This window comes from Anomaloglossus baeobatrachus, chromosome 2, assembly GCF_048569485.1.
Source record: "Anomaloglossus baeobatrachus isolate aAnoBae1 chromosome 2, aAnoBae1.hap1, whole genome shotgun sequence".
Classification (NCBI taxonomy): Eukaryota; Metazoa; Chordata; class Amphibia; order Anura; family Aromobatidae; genus Anomaloglossus; species Anomaloglossus baeobatrachus.
Window position 1 is genome coordinate 665,486,192 of NC_134354.1, and position 19,679 is coordinate 665,505,870.

The window sequence follows — 19,679 nt, forward strand, 5'->3', positions numbered from 1 at the left end:
CAAGACCTGGCAAAAGTGTTTGAAGCCTTATCCGGATACGGCATGAAAATCAAGCCATCCAAGTGTCACCTTCTAAAGCCAAGGGTACAGTACCTTTTAAAAAGCGGAGAAAGGAGTGCACCACAGCAGCATATACATATATAAGGGAATTAAAGGGGTGCTGGAAATGCAATGGAAATTAAGAATAACCACAGAAGAAAAAAGACATTGCACATATCCGCACAGCCTATTTATAATATCAAACACCTTTATTAGTGCACTTGTACACAATAAAACCAATTAAAAGCATGAAGAGTGCAAAACCATCAACCTAGCACCCACAGACATCATCAAGGAATAAATAACCATACAATTTAAATGTGTATTGCCAAAAACAGATAGGTCTGCGTGCCCCTGTTTGGACAGTTACCTATGTGAACTCCAGTAGGCAGTAAAAAATCACCTAAATAGCAATATAAGGCAATTATGTCCAATAGCAGGTTTTTACAGCACAAAAAAACCATACCAGAGTAAAAGGTTTCACATATAAGGTGTATAAGAATGCATATAATGCTGCCCCAAAGGATTCCTGTAAGGACATGTGACCATGGAGTGGAATGGAGCCTGAGCCGGTAACAGCCAAATATAGACCAATACAGTACTATCGGCTCGGCCCCACACCCGAAAGCGGCCAATAACCCACCCAGCTGGTAACCCCCAAGGAAGGGGGCAGGGGGGCTATGCCTGCAGGGAGGCTAGTAACAGGGAGACACCGACCGTGGCAATAAGTCTGTGGGTGCAAGGATTCCCACGCGTATCGCCGCTGCTGCGGCTTCGTCAGGGAAAGAAAAAGTGAAAGAGCACTGAAGGTGAGAGGTATTTAAAGTAAAAAGCAGTCACCTGTGTCATGGCGCTGGCGCGGTCCGGACCGTGTGTATCGTACTAGGCAGTAGCGCATGCGCAATGGAGCATGGACGGTAAGTCAGGAAGCTCATGAATAGCAAAAAGCAAAAGGCACTGTGCCCGTAGGCGCATGCGTGAGGATCCAACCCACAACAAACCAGGGAGGAACACTATCGTGCCATTCAGAAAGTAGCTGGTAACCACACTATACATCACATATGTGCAACTAACATAGATCCTGCAGGCTCACACGTATCACCCAAACGTTCAGTGCAGGCATACCATAACGTCCCAGGGTGGAAAAATCCATTCCCCCATAGCATATATATGCAGTAGGTACTGCGTCTACAGGCATATATGTAAGGATCTGCACATGTAAGTGCAAGGGAGGCACATCATAGTACCATTGGGCAGCAAGGCTGTTGCCACCACAGTAATTGCAAGCAGTCAAGACCGAAATACCTAAGGGGGGCGCTGTCATTACAATAAGCCGAGCCAGATTGCAATTGGAAAAGGATGGGAAGAGAAGGGGGGAGAGAGGAGAGAGGGGAAGGGAGAGGAGGAGGGGGGGGGGTTGGGGGATGGGAAGGGGGGGAAAAGGAAAGTAACTAGACCAGGGCAACCAGGAATAGAAAACCCTTGACTACTAAGCATAATTTACACAGGATAACCTGTAAAAATCTAGTTTTGATGCCTTTCTCAACTTTTATAAACTATCCCACCCTGTCCTGGTGTAATGGACTTACTGTGGAACATGACTAGTTATGATCAATGTACCACAGAGGACCCACAAAACCCCTAAACACTCAATCCATTATGTCATAAAGACGTAAAGAACCATTCCGTACCCATATATTTTTATATTTCAAATTATGCATGCGGTACACCTCAAACAGGGCACACCGCATGCACCATTACTGTAGGCTCTCACCAGAATCAATATTACACAGGAGCCCCCAAGGGGGATATTTATGCAGCATTTCAGGGTCATTAATTCATGGTGAAGGGAGGGGGGAGAGAGGAGAAAAAAAAAAAAAAGGAGGGGAGGGGGGGGGGGGAAGAGTAGAGAATTTTTGGTTTAGTTGACCAAGATCCTTAAGTAAAAGTCCATGGAGTACTTTCGTATACTAATACATGACAATCCAGAAAGTCCACCTTTTTTTCAATACTGCAATCTTGCCATTAAAAGCCGGCATCCCGATATTCCTTGGAGGGGATACTTCATTAGATTGAAGTCATGATCATCTGTTCCAAGTCATCGTGTCAACCGGATGCCAGATGAATAAAGGAATGGACCAACGGTAACGACCACCCCGAAGACTTCAAGGCCAAAAGATCCAGTGGTAGTGAATGTCACGGATATCTCCAGGAAGTCCATGCACTGAATAAGGATCTAAAGAAACATCGGAATCCCGGTGCTCCAGATGACATCTTCAAGGAACCGGGACATCCAAGGTACCCCAAGAGGAACTCTATGACAGGCATATAGAAAAAGTCACCATTATTTGCACATATATGACCGTCAAAATATGTGTGACCACATAGTATCCACATTGAGAGATCATCCCACCAAGATTGCAGAGAGAACCAGATCCTAGGAGATAGAGAGCCCTCCATATAGATTGTTACAGAAATTGTAAATAACCATTGCAATCATCTTTGGTGTTATACTGTTGTCCCCAAATTAAATGGCAACCGTACCTGCATATAGTGTATCAACCGAGGAATCCCGTAAACAACAACTCCTCGTTCAGGCCTGCTGGAGAAACGGAGTGCAAATTGAAAATCCATTTGGACTCTTGTTGTAACAACCATTTGTGACATGTGCCACCTCTACCATTTCCAAAGTATTTCTGTAATCCAAAAATACGTGTGCCTGATGTACTACTCCGATGATGTGTCATGAAGTGAGAAGCAACTGGGGTGATGGATTTACCCTTCCTTATGTCTGATGGTGCAAGGTTAATCGTAGAGAAATGTTTTTGAATCCTCTTACGGAGTTCCTGCGTCGTCTGTCCTACATATACTAGGTCACACGGACATATCAAGCAATAGATTACATTCCGTGTTTTGCAGTTTATGTATCCAGTGAGAGCATAACCCTTGTTGTCCTGTGGGTTATTAAAAACATTAGACGTGGGTAGCATGTGGCTACAGATATTACATTCGCCACATGGGAAAGACCCTTTTAGAGCCACACCACGATTAAGCCTTGCCAAGGGTCTCACCAAATGGCTCCTTGTGATGAGGTCCCTCAAATTCGGAGCCCGTCGGGCTGTGATCTGAGGGTGCTGATGCACCATATCAGATGTCTGTGTGTCTAGAGTAAGCACCGACCACCGATTTTGCAGTATGCTTCTAATTGTTCCCCACTGGTCATTAAAGGTGGTGATAAACCTCACCTTTCCATCAATACGCTTCGGGGTGGTCTTGATCAGGGAAGCTTGTGTCTCAGATGAAGCCCGTTGGTATGCCTTGGACAGCACTCTCCTGGGATATCCTCGGGCACGGAACCTGTTGGTGAGTAATGCCGCCTGTTGATAAAAATCTTGGTCATCCGAGCAATTACGTCTCACTCGAAGGTACTGACCCGTTGGTACCCCATTTTTCACATGATGTGGGTGGAAACTGTGAAATTCCAAAAGGCTGTTGGTAGCTGTTTGCTTCCTATATAAGGTCGTCGTCAAATGGTCCCCTTTAATTGAAACCAGCAGATCCAAAAACGGCACTGTAGAAGATGAGACCTGATGAGTCAAAAAGATGTTATAAGAGTTCACATTCAAGGTTGTAATGAACTCATCACATTCTTCCTTAGTCCCTGACCATATGAAGAATATGTCATCGATATATCTATACCAATGACTGACCTTGCTGCGGAAACCGTCCAATGCAAAAACCTGCGTGGTCTCCCACCAACCTAAAAATAGGTTGGCGAAGGCCGGCGCACAGCGAACCCCCATAGCAACGCCCGAGACTTGTCTATAGAAGTTCCTATCAAATAGGAAATAGTTGTGCTTGAGCAAAAAATCCAGTAGATCTATGAGGAAGGAATCATGCATACGGTCTGAACGTGCCTGATTATCCAAGAAATAGGAGACCGCATGCATACCATCCTCATGCCCTATGTTGGAATATAGGGACTCCACATCGCAGGTAACAAGCAGTGCCTGCGATGGGAGTGTGACTTTCCTACAGATGTCTATGAAGCTGGAGGTGTCCTGCACAAAAGAAGGCAGCCGGGTGGTCATGGGCTGTAAGAAGAAGTCTACATAAATGCTAGCCTTCTCCCACAGGCTGCCTATACTAGCAACGATAGGTCTTCCCGGTGGCGAGGTGATAGATTTATGAACTTTGGGCAGCATATAGAAAGTCGGAATAATAGGGTGCTCGACCCGCATAAATTTTTTCTCATCTGTAGAGATGATGCCAACTTGATGCGCCCTGTCCAGCAGGCGATGGAGTCTTGCCATAATGGGGGCAGTGGGATCCGACGGCAACCTGCTATAATAAGCTGAGTTGTTAAGCTGCCTATAGGCCTCCTCCAAATACATATTTATAGGCCAAATCACCACATTGCCCCCTTTATCAGCTTCCTTGATAACCAAATGGTTATTGGTTTTCAGGTTAGTAATTGCCTTCTTCTCCAACAGGGTGAGATTGGGGGCCCTGGGGTTGCTAGCCGGCAATTGCAAAAAATCATTCTTGACAAGCTCAAAAAACAGCTTAATTGATGGTGCAATTGAAAATGAGGGGGTAACAGTAGACTTGTTTTTATGCGGGAACTTACCCCTACTGGTGTTGCTATCACTCTCCTGCAAAAGTTCCAGCAAGTCGCGGAAAACCTGCTGCTCGTCTGGTTCCAGTGCATCAATGGCTTCTGGTTTCTTGAAAAGAACTTGGAGTGTTAATCTCCTACAAAAAAGGTACAGATCTTTGATCAATGTGAACTTGTCCAACCTGTATGTTGGTGAAAAAGTGAGCCCTTTTCTCAAAACCGAAACCTCGTGGGGGGACAAAACATAGTCAGATAAATTGATTACCTGCAAGGTGTCATGATTCTCCTGGGTGGTTGTGGGCGGCCTCAATTCCGTTGTTTCGGTCTCGCTCCGAATCTGTAGTGGTTCGTTTGTTTGCGAGTTCTGGTTGTTCTTCTTGTGAAAACCCCTCCTACGGCCCCCTCGTCTGGTCCGGTATCCGGATCGCTGCCGGTGATGGACAAAAAATCACTGGAACTAGTGTCCCTTGAGGCCCTACGATCCTCCTGGTTGTTGGGAAACGTCCTAGTGAACCTGGTGTTACGGGCATTGCCCCTATGTTTCCATTTGAAAATAGTTTTATTGTCAAAATCCATACGATCTCTTTGGAATTTCTTCCGTTTTTTATCAATGATCTCTTGTTCATATCGGTCTATGGTCTCTTTCAGCTTGCCCTGAAAATCTAGGACCCCCGTTTGGTTATCCAATTTGCTGAGTTTTGTCTCTAAATCCTTGATGTTGGTCTTAGTAGTGGCCAAAAGGGTCCTATCATGCTCTAACAGCATATTTATGAGAATGCCGGAACACTTCAGGAGACCTTGCTCCCAGGTGTCCTGAAAGGCCAAGGACGGTTCCCATGCTGGGAAAATAGAGACCCGTAACCCTCGTGGAACAATGCCAGCCCTGAGGTATTCCTCAAGGCTGCGTATGTTCCACCACAGTCTTACACCCGTCCTATGTGCTGAAGTTAAATCTGAGGTCAAGATAGAAAACTCATCTGAGGGCTGATGGGAGGACCCCCCCGCCAAGAAAACACTACCTGATTGTGCCTGCCATGCGGCCTCACGGGAATCCCAATCCATGGGGATTCGAACACAGCGTCACAAACCGGTGACAAATAATGAAAAATAATCAATAACAAATGCCACCACAATCGATGGTGTGCTACTCCAAGAAACCCTGATACAGGAACAATATATGTTTCAAAAAGCGGAGAAAGGAGTGCACCACAGCAGCATATACATATATAAGGGAATTAAAGGGGTGCTGGAAATGCAATGGAAATTAAGAATAACCACAGAAGAAAAAAGACATTGCACATATCCGCACAGCCTATTTATAATATCAAACACCTTTATTAGTGCACTTGTACACAATAAAACCAATTAAAAGCATGAAGAGTGCAAAACCATCAACCTAGCACCCCCAGACATCATCAAGGAATAAATAACCATACAATTTAAATGTGTATTGCCAAAAACAGATAGGTCTGCGTGCCCCTGTTTGGACAGTTACCTATGTGAACTCCAGTAGGCAGTAAAAAATCACCTAAATAGCAATATAAGGCAATTATGTCCAATAGCAGGTTTTTACAGCACAAAAAAACCATACCAGAGTAAAAGGTTTCACATATAAGGTGTATAACAATGCATATAATGCTGCCCCAAAGGATTCCTGTAAGGACATGTGACCATGGAGTGGAATGGAGCCTGAGCCGGTAACAGCCAAATATAGACCAATACAGTACTATCGGCTCGGCCCCACACCCGAAAGCGGCCAATAACCCACCCAGCTGGTAACCCCCAAGGAAGGGGGCAGGGGGGCTATGCCTGCAGGGAGGCTAGTAACAGGGAGACACCGACCGTGGCAATAAGTCTGTGGGTGCAAGGATTCCCACGCGTATCGCCGCTGCTGCGGCTTCGTCAGGGAAAGAAAAAGTGAAAGAGCACTGAAGGTGAGAGGTATTTAAAGTAAAAAGCAGTCACCTGTGTCATGGCGCTGGCGCGGTCCGGACCGTGTGTATCGTACTAGGCAGTAGCGCATGCGCAATGGAGCATGGACGGTAAGTCAGGAAGCTCATGAATAGCAAAAAGCAAAAGGCACTGTGCCCGTAGGCGCATGCGTGAGGATCCAACCCACAACAAACCAGGGAGGAACACTATCGTGCCATTCAGAAAGTAGCTGGTAACCACACTATACATCACATATGTGCAACTAACATAGATCCTGCAGGCTCACACGTATCACCCAAACGTTCAGTGCAGGCATACCATAACGTCCCAGGGTGGAAAAATCCATTCCCCCATAGCATATATATGCAGTAGGTACTGCGTCTACAGGCATATATGTAAGGATCTGCACATGTAAGTGCAAGGGAGGCACATCATAGTACCATTGGGCAGCAAGGCTGTTGCCACCACAGTAATTGCAAGCAGTCAAGACCGAAATACCTAAGGGGGGCGCTGTCATTACAATAAGCCGAGCCAGATTGCAATTGGAAAAGGATGGGAAGAGAAGGGGGGAGAGAGGAGAGAGGGGAAGGGAGAGGAGGGGGGGGGGGTTGGGGGATGGGAAGGGGGGGAAAAGGAAAGTAACTAGACCAGGGCAACCAGGAATAGAAAACCCTTGACTACTAAGCATAATTTACACAGGATAACCTGTAAAAATCTAGTTTTGATGCCTTTCTCAACTTTTATAAACTATCCCACCCTGTCCTGGTGTAATGGACTTACTGTGGAACATGACTAGTTATGATCAATGTACCACAGAGGACCCACAAAACCCCTAAACACTCAATCCATTATGTCATAAAGACGTAAAGAACCATTCCGTACCCATATATTTTTATATTTCAAATTATGCATGCGGTACACCTCAAACAGGGCACACCGCATGCACCATTACTGTAGGCTCTCACCAGAATCAATATTACACAGGAGCCCCCAAGGGGGATATTTATGCAGCATTTCAGGGTCATTAATTCATGGTGAAGGGAGGGGGGAGAGAGGAGAAAAAAAAAAAAAAGGAGGGGAGGGGGGGGGGGGGAAAGAGTAGAGAATTTTTGGTTTAGTTGACCAAGATCCTTAAGTAAAAGTCCATGGAGTACTTTCGTATACTAATACATGACAATCCAGAAAGTCCACCTTTTTTTCAATACTGCAATCTTGCCATTAAAAGCCGGCATCCCAATATTCCTTGGAGGGGATACTTCATTAGATTGAAGTCATGATCATCTGTTCCAAGTCATCGTGTCAACCGGATGCCAGATGAATAAAGGAATGGACCAACGGTAACGACCACCCCGAAGACTTCAAGGCCAAAAGATCCAGTGGTAGTGAATGTCACGGATATCTCCAGGAAGTCCATGCACTGAATAAGGATCTAAAGAAACATCGGAATCCCGGTCCTCCAGATGACATCTTCAAGGAACCGGGACATCCAAGGTACCCCAAGAGGAACTCTATGACAGGCATATAGAAAAAGTCACCATTATTTGCACATATATGACCGTCAAAATATGTGTGACCACATAGTATCCACATTGAGAGATCATCCCACCAAGATTGCAGAGAGAACCAGATCCTAGGAGATAGAGAGCCCTCCATATAGATTGTTACAGAAATTGTAAATAACCATTGCAATCATCTTTGGTGTTATACTGTTGTCCCCAAATTAAATGGCAACCGTACCTGCATATAGTGTATCAACCGAGGAATCCCGTAAACAACAACTCCTCGTTCAGGCCTGCTGGAGAAACGGAGTGCAAATTGAAAATCCATTTGGACTCTTGTTGTAACAACCATTTGTGACATGTGCCACCTCTACCATTTCCAAAGTATTTCTGTAATCCAAAAATACGTGTGCCTGATGTACTACTCCGATGATGTGTCATGAAGTGAGAAGCAACTGGGGTGATGGATTTACCCTTCCTTATGTCTGATGGTGCAAGGTTAATCGTAGAGAAATGTTTTTGAATCCTCTTACGGAGTTCCTGCGTGGTCTGTCCTACATATACTAGGTCACACGGACATATCAAGCAATAGATTACATTCCGTGTTTTGCAGTTTATGTATCCAGTGAGAGCATAACCCTTGTTGTCCTGTGGGTTATTAAAAACATTAGACGTGGGTAGCATGTGGCTACAGATATTACATTCGCCACATGGGAAAGACCCTTTTAGAGCCACACCACGATTAAGCCTTGCCAAGGGTCTCACCAAATGGCTCCTTGTGATGAGGTCCCTCAAATTCGGAGCCCGTCGGGCTGTGATCTGAGGGTGCTGATGCACCATATCAGATGTCTGTGTGTCTAGAGTAAGCACCGACCACCGATTTTGCAGTATGCTTCTAATTGTTCCCCACTGGTCATTAAAGGTGGTGATAAACCTCACCTTTCCATCAATACGCTTCGGGGTGGTCTTGATCAGGGAAGCTTGTGTCTCAGATGAAGCCCGTTGGTATGCCTTGGACAGCACTCTCCTGGGATATCCTCGGGCACGGAACCTGTTGGTGAGTAATGCCGCCTGTTGATAAAAATCTTGGTCATCCGAGCAATTACGTCTCACTCGAAGGTACTGACCCGTTGGTACCCCATTTTTCACATGATGTGGGTGGAAACTGTGAAATTCCAAAAGGCTGTTGGTAGCTGTTTGCTTCCTATATAAGGTCGTCGTCAAATGGTCCCCTTTAATTGAAACCAGCAGATCCAAAAACGGCACTGTAGAAGATGAGACCTGATGAGTCAAAAAGATGTTATAAGAGTTCACATTCAAGGTTGTAATGAACTCATCACATTCTTCCTTAGTCCCTGACCATATGAAGAATATGTCATCGATATATCTATACCAATGACTGACCTTGCTGCGGAAACCGTCCAATGCAAAAACCTGCGTGGTCTCCCACCAACCTAAAAATAGGTTGGCGAAGGCCGGCGCACAGCGAACCCCCATAGCAACGCCCGAGACTTGTCTATAGAAGTTCCTATCAAATAGGAAATAGTTGTGCTTGAGCAAAAAATCCAGTAGATCTATGAGGAAGGAATCATGCATACGGTCTGAACGTGCCTGATTATCCAAGAAATAGGAGACCGCATGCATACCATCCTCATGCCCTATGTTGGAATATAGGGACTCCACATCGCAGGTAACAAGCAGTGCCTGCGATGGGAGTGTGACTTTCCTACAGATGTCTATGAAGCTGGAGGTGTCCTGCACAAAAGAAGGCAGCCGGGTGGTCATGGGCTGTAAGAAGAAGTCTACATAAATGCTAGCCTTCTCACACAGGCTGCCTATACTAGCAACGATAGGTCTTCCCGGTGGCGAGGTGATAGATTTATGAACTTTGGGCAGCATATAGAAAGTCGGAATAATAGGGTGCTCGACCCGCATACATTTTTTCTCATCTGTAGAGATGATGCCAACTTGATGCGCCCTGTCCAGTACAGTACAGTACCTGGGACATGTCGTGAGCTCAGAAGGGGTAGCACCAGATCCTGAAAAAGTTACCGTGATCAGAGATTGGCCGAGACCCACCAGCGTGAAAGAGGTGAGGCAATTCCTGGGACTGGTGGGCTACTATAGAAGATTTATAAAAGGGTTCACGAAACTAGCAGCTCCCCTACAAGACATCCTGGTAGGACAGTCAAAGAAGTCTGCAGCCCGAAATCCTCCTTTCCAGTGGAGTGATGAGAGAGAAGAGTCCTTTAAGAAGTTGAAGTGGGCACTGACAGGAGAAGAGATCCTGGAATATCCAGATTACCATCAACCCTTCATTTTGTACACGGATGCCAGCAACGTAGGACTGGGAGCAGTATTGTCTCAAAAGCAGGAAGGCAAGGAGAAAGTTATTGCCTTTGCAAGCAGGAAGCTCCGGCCTACAGAAAGAAACCCAGAGAATTACAGCTCCTTCAAGTTAGAACTACTGGCAGTAGTTTGGGCTGTAACAGAGCGTTTCAAACACTACCTGGCAGCTTCAGAATTTACCATCTTTACTGACAACAATCCGTTGACCCACCTGGACTCTGCAAAATTAGGTGCGCTGGAACAGCGATGGATAGCCCGACTTTCAAACTACAACTTTGTCATCAAGTACAGGGCAGGCCACAAGAATGGGAATGCAGATGCCTTATCCCGGATGCCACACTCGGGGAACGTGGAAGAGGAACCGGGGGGACTGGAAGAAATCGAGCTGCCGGCCTTTCACTTTTCCTAAGGTGGGACAGTATCAACCGAGTGTCTACCAAAAACAACAGCAGGCAACTCTCAACCCATTAGCACACCACGGATGGGCTGACACACAAGACAGCGATCCAGCTGTGAAGCTAGTGAAAGAACTGCTTACACAACAAGGTGCATACCCGAATCAGAATGCCCCAGCTGAGACACAACATCTCTGGAAAGAGAGAGGTAAATTGTTCCTGTACCAAGGGAAGCTCTGTAGAAGGCACACCAATCCAAAAACACATGAGTTGGTCTGGCAGATCATCGTGCCCAAGAGAGACGTCAAGATGGTTCTGGAAGCTTACCACGACGGTGCTGGTCATTTTGGTTGGAAAAAGTTGGAAGTGCTCTTAAGAGAAAGATTCTACTGGGTTGGCATGAGAAAATCAATTGAAGATTGGTGTAGAAAATGCGGACCGTGCAACCTCAGAAGAAAGGATCAACAGAACCAGAGAGCTCCACTCCAGTCCATAGTAACCAAGCAACCACTCGAGCTAGTCGCATTAGACCACGTCAAGTTGTCACCAAGCCGGTCCGGCTATGTCTATGCCTTAACCATCGTGGACCATTACTCACGCTTCTTAGTGGTGGTACCCGTGAAAGACCTTACAGCTAGAACAGCAGCTAAAGCATTCCAGACGTACTTTTGCAGACCCCATGGTTACCCAGAACAAGTCCTTGCAGATCAAGGTCCAGCTTTCGAATCACAGATCTTCCAAGAATTCTGCAACATGTATGGCTGTAAAAAGATTCGCACAACAGCATACCATCCCCAAACAAATGGCTTATGTGAGAAGATGAACCATATTGTGATTGACCTGTTGAAGACCTTACCAGAGTCAGAAAGAAATCAATGGCCAGAGAAATTGCCAGACTTGGTGGACTTGTACAATCATGTCCCGGTGAGTTCTACAAACTGCACCCCCGCTTACCTCATGCGTGCAAGGCCCGGTAAACTGCCAATTGATTTAGATATGGGAATTCTGAAGCCAGATGCAGAAATTCAAGAATCCAATTGGGATACCCTACGTCAGCAGCAGTATCGCCAAGTACAAGAGTGTGTAGAGAAAAGTCTCCAACAAGCTAGGGGAAGACAGGAGAGAACCTTCAACCAGCATGCTCTAGCAACCCCATTGCAACCTGGTGACCAAGTTCTCAAGAGGAAACGGCGCACAAACAAATTGGATAATCAGTGGGAAACCACCCCATATACAGTCTTACCATCCAGTATGGATAATCCCAAAGTGTGTCTCATCAGTAAGGATGAAGGAAGGACATCAGCTGTCGTGTCAAGAGATCAACTCAAACCGTGTCCTGAAACCCTGAAGGCACCAGAAGTCACCTTACCCATACAGGTACAACCTGTCAAGAAGGAAGAAGATGTATTCCATACAGTCTTAGGAGATTTCCCAAAAACATGGCCAAATTACTATGGAGCAGTAGTAGTCCCAATGATCGCCTTCCCTCAAGTGTTGGAACCACAATCAGAACCCATACCACAAGAAGTCTCAAGACAAGAAGAACTGGAAGTTGAAACCGTAGAGGAAGAACAGATTCCTGGTCCCAGTGAGCTTGCCAGTCCTACAGTCAGTCCACCATCCTCACAAGTACCAGAAACACCAAATAGGTACACTTCCACCCACACCATTATGCTAAGTACACCCAGTACACCAGCAGTACGCAGGTCACAGCGTAGTACCTCAGGGTCAGATACCAGCAAGATATAAAGACTAATGTGGAATTGCATATAAAATGTACATATGTTATAATGTTTATATGAAAAACCGTAACCGTTTAGTGTACAGAAAAGGTGAGAGAAGAGTGGTGTAAGGTGGCAGCACGGAGAGTTACAACTTGATCACATTGTTGGTGGCCCGAGGGCCGTGAGGCCTACTGCACTTATGACCAGAGTAGAGACACCTTTAAGAAGTGTTTGTTGATTGAAATGTTTATATAATTGCAACGTTAAGACCAAAAGCCCAGTACCTACAGAGACTATACTGTATCAACACTTATATATTTTTGAACATTTTGGACTCTTTTTGAACTTTAAGGTTTTTGTATTTTTTCCTTTTGAGACTCTGTATATATATAATTGTTGTGATAACTTGTTTGTTTGTTTCACAGTCCCGGAGTACTGTTCTTCACTAAGGGGGAATGTGGCACCCCAGGGTTGCCACAGTAACAACACAAAGGGTTAACTCCCCACACACAACACCAAGACCTCCTGGCCAGAAGGGGGAGACCAAGCTGCTTCCCTGTACATTCTGCTGGGGGGAGGAAATGGTCAGTAGTTTCAGTTTGGAAGTTCAGTGCAGAGGACTGAGGAGAAAGGATCTGCAGGTTGGAAGCTGGCTTTAGCTCACCTCAGGATCCACTGACCAATTCCAGGCCTAGCTGAGGGTCTGAGGAAAGGAGAAAGCGTACACAGAGGAACATTCCTGGGAGGCAGAGCATTGCTGAGCTCATCCCAGTGGAGCACACAGAACAGATGCTGGATCCGAGACTGCAGGTTACATACTGCACAGTGAACACCAGAGAAGTGAGGATTCCACATTCTCTATCTGTACCACAGACACAAGCAACAAACGCAGAGTTCAGGAACATACAAGTAAGGACTCGAGTTGCCTGTCAGGTCGGTACCTAGGAGCAGAGCAGAGCAGAGCCAGCTGCATAGTTCACACAGCAGCAGGGCCACACACAAGCACAGTGCAGACAAGGAAGCCAAAACGGCCCGGCTGGGTGGGAGAAGCCCTGAACCCCTCACAGACTCCGTGGACAGTACTCTGCTGAATACCATCATCAGTAAAGGACAAAGAAACTGCAAAACCGTGAGTCTGCCTGTTTATTGTGCTCGTGTCCTGCACTCCCCTCATAGACTAACACACTGCCCCGGGGAAAAGGCTCTACCCGTGGGGAGCCGTCCCATCTCAAGCTGCCTTCCATCACCCCGGAGGTTCTGCAGCAGCGGTGGTCATCTCTGATCACATTCCACGGGTGGCGTCACGAACATAACCCCCCTTTTTATTGTGGAACCAGGGAACACAGACCGGGTCACGACACCGTGATCCCCTTTCCAGAAGCGACCCCTTGGCCCGGTTCTGGGTATCCCCTTAACTCCTGGCGACACAACTTCCTATGTACGGATTTCAATGAAGGTAGTAAATCAATGATGCTATTCCTTTACAGGACAAATTATCTTTCATATCTCATACATTCGTCTGCAAAGGGGTCACTAATACATTCAATATCCTGAGTGATGTGAAGGTTTGGAAAACCTACTCTGGTCCCATCAAGAGGTAATATGAAAGGACCACTAAATATGTGTCTATTTGTAGTATACCCCAAACGGAGGACAAGTATAATCGTATACACACATCTTATTATCCTTACAGGAGGGACGAATATACAACCTGATATAATCATAAGACCACACGTCTCCTGGAGATTTATAGTGGACACAAAAAACTGCCTATTTATATATAAAAAGTGTACACACCACTACATCTATATACAGGTAGAAACCCAGACTTTATATGTATGATAAATTGTGCCTGAGCATATGAATGATTATGAGTTATCTGCTCACCTTTCCGATATTTTCGCAGGGACTAACTACTAAAAAACTTCATCTTTATCCTGGACATTGAACAGTCCGTTCATTTAACTACATTTTAAGAGGGAACATATATTATTACTCTGAACAAGAGGACTGGTCTCCTGTAAGTGTACCCATATAGCTGTGTGCCTAGAACAGTGCAGTCGTTTATCTATATACTTACATTATTTTTTCGTTCATCTTTTTAGGTGTCCTTTTTGAGAAGTGACTCATAAAATATCCTCTGATGATCCCCTTTTACTGCGTTAGGGGGGGTGAAACGCGTCAGGAGAGCAGGGGGATCCATAAGTAAAGTGGAACTCCAGGCTCCTACCTAACCTTTCCAGCAACCTTTGATTAGGGAACTATACCTAATATGAGAACCCTGGACAGCTAACGCATTGCCACTGTTTGTTTGTCTACGGTCCGATTGTTTGCACTTTATCACTTTTCTGGTGGTGGTTATCCCTGCTGGAGGTTGACAAGGACAGTGAGGGCTATATACCTTATAGTTGAGTAAAATTAGTATATATATCTACTAACAAGGAGGTAGATACAGTATATATCAAACGACTACCAGCTGGACAGTGACGTAGTAACATCTGTCCCCCTCTCTATCAACCACTGTCTAAAGCTACGCTCAGGCGTGGGTTTAACCTTGGTTTACACTTGCACTTGTATATGTATGTTTATGTGATGTACGAAATTGAAAGATAAGAACACTACAGATGTTCTATTTTAATATTTATTTAATAAAACATTTTTTATGAGAGTAGTCTAGTAGTGGTATTTTTGATATAATTACTACCTCAATACTTACCTTTGTGGTTTTTGTGAGAATCTATATGGCGGGCTTCCTATCAGGACCCCTTAATACGACTAAATGGCTAGACGATGCGGATGAGGTTTTCTCAGAAAGGACACCAGTAGGACTAGATAGTACTAAAAACACCTTAAGAAATACTTTTTCGGACCTCCTGTTAGCATATAAACTAAACATAAAATCGTGGTGGGAGGTACAGTCTCTTGAACAGTACGTGAAACAGAGAATTGTACCTAGAGGGCTCAGGATCAATTTGATCCCTGCTGAACGGTCTAGGACAGAAAGTTTAATTAAGAAGTGGGAAGAGGAACTGACCAACTCGTCTATCAGATTAATGACTATTCTGGTGGAGGAGGAGAAAATTACGCTAGAGAAATCTTCCAAAGATCTCCAGGCACTTAGGGAAGAAGCCCTTAAATTTAAAGGAGACCCCGATTTTGGCAATAAAGAAATAGCCCTTCAACTGGCAGTTGATAAATATCAACAGAATCTCAAGACAAGAAAACATAAACACTTCTTGAGAGATCTGGGAGATTTCTCAGGTAGTAATAAAAGCTCAGTGGCACCCACAGGTGGTGTGTCAGCTGACCTATCCTCATCAGACCTGTCCGACACGGAATTTCAAGGCCAGCAGAATAGAAGTAGGAGTAGAGGTAGAAAAAACTTTAGGAATAGGAATAATTGGAATAGATCCAGCTATAAACCCAGACCATGGAATCAGGAGCAGCCACGATCTACCTTACCCTCATTTTTTGGATTGGCAGCACAGGGGACTGGTCAGCAGACTGCACCAAACTTTCAAACGGGCCCTACTCCCTCTCTATTACTCCCGACACCGTCACTACCTCCTCCAGTACCATCATCCTCTTTTTTAGGGGACAGAGATCCGTACAATTTAAGGAATCAGATACAACGAAATCAAAAGAGAAGATAGCCCCCTTGGAACCTGCAGGACACCAGGTAATTAACCTTTCACGCCACATGCTTACGGATATTGAAAAACGTGTACTAAGCTATGGTCTATCTTTTGTACCAACGACTAGGTTTGATCCTTTTAATTGGGTGAAAGATGTGGAGCTATTTTTAAGGATACTTAGGTGGAAGAAGTTCTTCAAACATAATGATAAGGCTGAATGTGCAAGATTGGGGATACCTGTGGAAATGTTAGAGGACGTTAGACTGCTGGCAGACCTATCCACAGAAGATAGGAACCATACAGGAAAAGGCCCGTTTACTAATCTAAAACCTAAAAGCACTAGGATGCCCCCGGTGACAGAGTGTAGCAGTCTTGATATTTTTTCAAAACTCGTTACCCAAGACCTGTGTGCCATTCAACCTAAAATACGATCTACCAAACCAAACCTCACATTAGGGGAATGGGAAGCACTTATTGGACTGGAGAAAAACAATAACCTCACTATTAAACCATCAGATAAAGGTGGGAATATAGTAATAATGGACACAGACATTTATCCCATCATGTGTCAAAGGATATTGTCAGATACGACCACCTATGAGACATTACCTACAGATCCCACAAACGAATACACAGATGTTTTAAGAAGCATCCTGGAGAGAGCTTTAGATTTGAGGCTGATCTCGGAGAAAGAATCGGATTTTCTTCTATTAAAATTTCCAGTAATTGCCACCTTCTATGCCACCCCAAAAATCCATAAGGGCCTTTCACCTTTGAAAGGTCGTCCCATAGTCTCTGGGATAGATGCACTGGGCCAAAATGCGAGCATCTATCTAGACCAGATCCTCTGCCCATTCGTTGTGAGTTTACCATCATACATCAGAGATACCAATGACCTAATAGCGAAACTTGATGGAATCATTTTGGAGCCTGAGACTATATTGGTATCTATAGATGTAGAACAATTGTATAGCAGCATCCCACATGATAGAGGCCTGGAAGCAGTCCGGCATTATCTATCTACAAGAGGAAATCACCTCAATCTGCATAACAATTTTGTGATTGAAATGCTACAATTTGTACTAACGCACAACTACTTCCTCTTCGGGGGAAAGTTTTACCATCAGATAAGGGGCACAGCCATGGGGAGCCCCTGTGCCCCCACGTATGCCAACATTTTTCTTGGATGGTGGGAGGATATGTATGTCTTCAAAGAAGAGGATGCTACCTATTGTCCCCACATTAACTTATGGGGTCGTTATATAGACGACATCCTTATTCTGTGGACAGGGAGGGTCCCCCTCTTCCTACAATTTATGGGATATCTTAACACCAATGACTTAGGACTCAAATTTACATATGAGATAGGGGGGGACACATTAGCATTTTTGGATGTTAAAATAACCAAGAACAGGGATGGAACCTTAACTACATCCATATATAGAAAACCAACAGCTACTAATAGTCTCCTCAGATGGGAAAGCCACCACCCAATACCACTCAAGAAAGGTATTCCTAAAGGACAATTTTTACGACTGAGACGCAACTGCTCATCACTTAGAGATTTTGAGATACAGGCTTTCAATATGAAAGAGCGCTTCCATAACAGGGGCTATCCAGCTGTCACTATTGAACAAGCATACCACCACGCCAGGGGCAAGAATAGGAGAGACTTACTCACACACAAACTAAGAGAGGACAAAAAAGACATCACGAGACTGATAGCCACATATGATGATCAAAATGGGAAAGTGATGGAAATACTAAGACGGCACTGGCCCATACTTAAGGCCGATCCTGACATATGTGAATTAATCTCTGAAAATCCAAGTGTTACCTTCAGGAGGGGAAAGTCCATTAGGGATCATATAACCCATAGTCATTTCACAGGGCCAAAAGGTACAGGTACTTGGCTGGAAAGAAGACCTGTAGGTACGTTTAGATGCGGGAAGTGCACCTACTGCCCCTATATCAATCAGTTAAAAACTTTTCTGAACCATAAAACTAACAGAACCTTCAGGCTTAGGGATTTTGCAAACTGCAAAACTGAAGGACTGGTTTATCTCTGCACCTGTACCTGCCCTTTGGGATATGTGGGGAAGACAAAAAGACAACTACGAACAAGGATTGGAGAACATGTAGGAGATATCCGGCATAAAAGAGATACAGCGATAGCCAGACATGTCAATAATACCCATGGAGGCGACCCAAAGAGTATTTCTTTCCAAGCAATAGAGGTGATCCCAAAACCTTCCAGAAAAGGAGACTGGGATAGAAAAATACTGCAGCGGGAGGCGAGATGGACCTTCCTCCTGGATTCAGTCTCCCCTGACGGTCTCAATGAGATCATTAGCTTTCATAGCTTTATTTAGCCATTTTAGTCCAGCCCTTCGCCCCGGCCCCCCGCTCCCCCCCCCCCTTTGCTGAAACTGATACTGATAGGTAAAAGTTTTGTGCATATACTATATGCTCCGCACATGGTCATTATTACCATCCAATATATACTTTTGAGACTGCACAAGCTTAGTAGCACACACACTTAGTATGAGTGTACCACTAAATGTTGGAATGAAGAAATTACAGCTCTATGTCTTGGATATAGTGGCGAGTTTGTACCCTGGCTTCAGCAATGGGTATACTTACATCTATAGGCTTCCACCTTGATACCCTCATGGGGAGTGTGGTTTATAGAGAATTGTGTAAATAGGTTAACTATGCAACCAGGTGTTACTCTCATTATGATATGAGCCCTGTTTGACGTATCTTGGGCTCTTTAATATATCAGAACCGAGAAACCTCAATCATCAATAAAAATATTAAACTTTATTATATCATCAATATTTGGGAAAACACACCCAGTGATTGTGAACACACACAGGGGCATAAAAGAGGTTTTTGGGAGCAACCTAAGATTAAATCCCTATATTCTCTTTAAGAGGTCCAGCTCCCATAAAACCTACGGGGTAACATGCATAAAGATATATGCACAAAGCGCCTTACTTTTCTCTGGGCGCTCCCGTTCAGTTTCAATTCCTCTCTAAATGCACCCTCAATAAAAAGTATTTGCCACTAGCAGGGCCGGGAGATGGAGGAGGGGGGGAGAACACATTCTCTATGGGGTCCCTATCTCACCCTATGAACCTCACTCCTACCTACCAACGGAGGGTGTGACGCCGTAACTGTTTTGGGCGCCCCCGTTCCACGTCGGCTGGCCCTTAATGCGCCCTGACTACAAGTGGATAATACTAACAATGGCACAACATTCGTACGTGATTCAAGATGATAGAGTAATTCTAAGGGGGAATTTTTGAATTCCAACTACTTCCCTTTAGATGTAATATTTTCAAACCGCCTCGACGCGTTTCCCCTTCATTTTGAATTCAAGGATCATCAGGAGGCAAAAAATCTAAGTTGTCAGATGTAGTGATCCATGGCTGTGTGCCCTGACCACAGAGTGTGCAGAGTTTAAAAGCCGGTGCCATAAGATC

The 19,679-nt window shown here is 44.9% G+C and overlaps 1 protein-coding gene and 1 long non-coding RNA gene across 2 annotated transcripts in view; both read right to left on the reverse strand.

Moving 5' to 3' along the window:
* Nucleotides 1–19,679, reverse strand: part of B4GALNT1 (beta-1,4-N-acetyl-galactosaminyltransferase 1) — a 350,827-nt gene that overhangs the window by 298,727 nt on the left and 32,421 nt on the right. The gene's annotated exons all lie outside the window — the stretch shown is intronic.
* LOC142290512 (uncharacterized) lies at nt 8,327–9,765 on the reverse strand. Its single transcript, XR_012750330.1, has 3 exons — nt 9,216–9,765; nt 9,028–9,139; nt 8,327–8,384 (listed from the first exon to the last, which is right to left on the reverse strand). It is a non-coding gene; the product is annotated as an uncharacterized LOC142290512 (long non-coding RNA).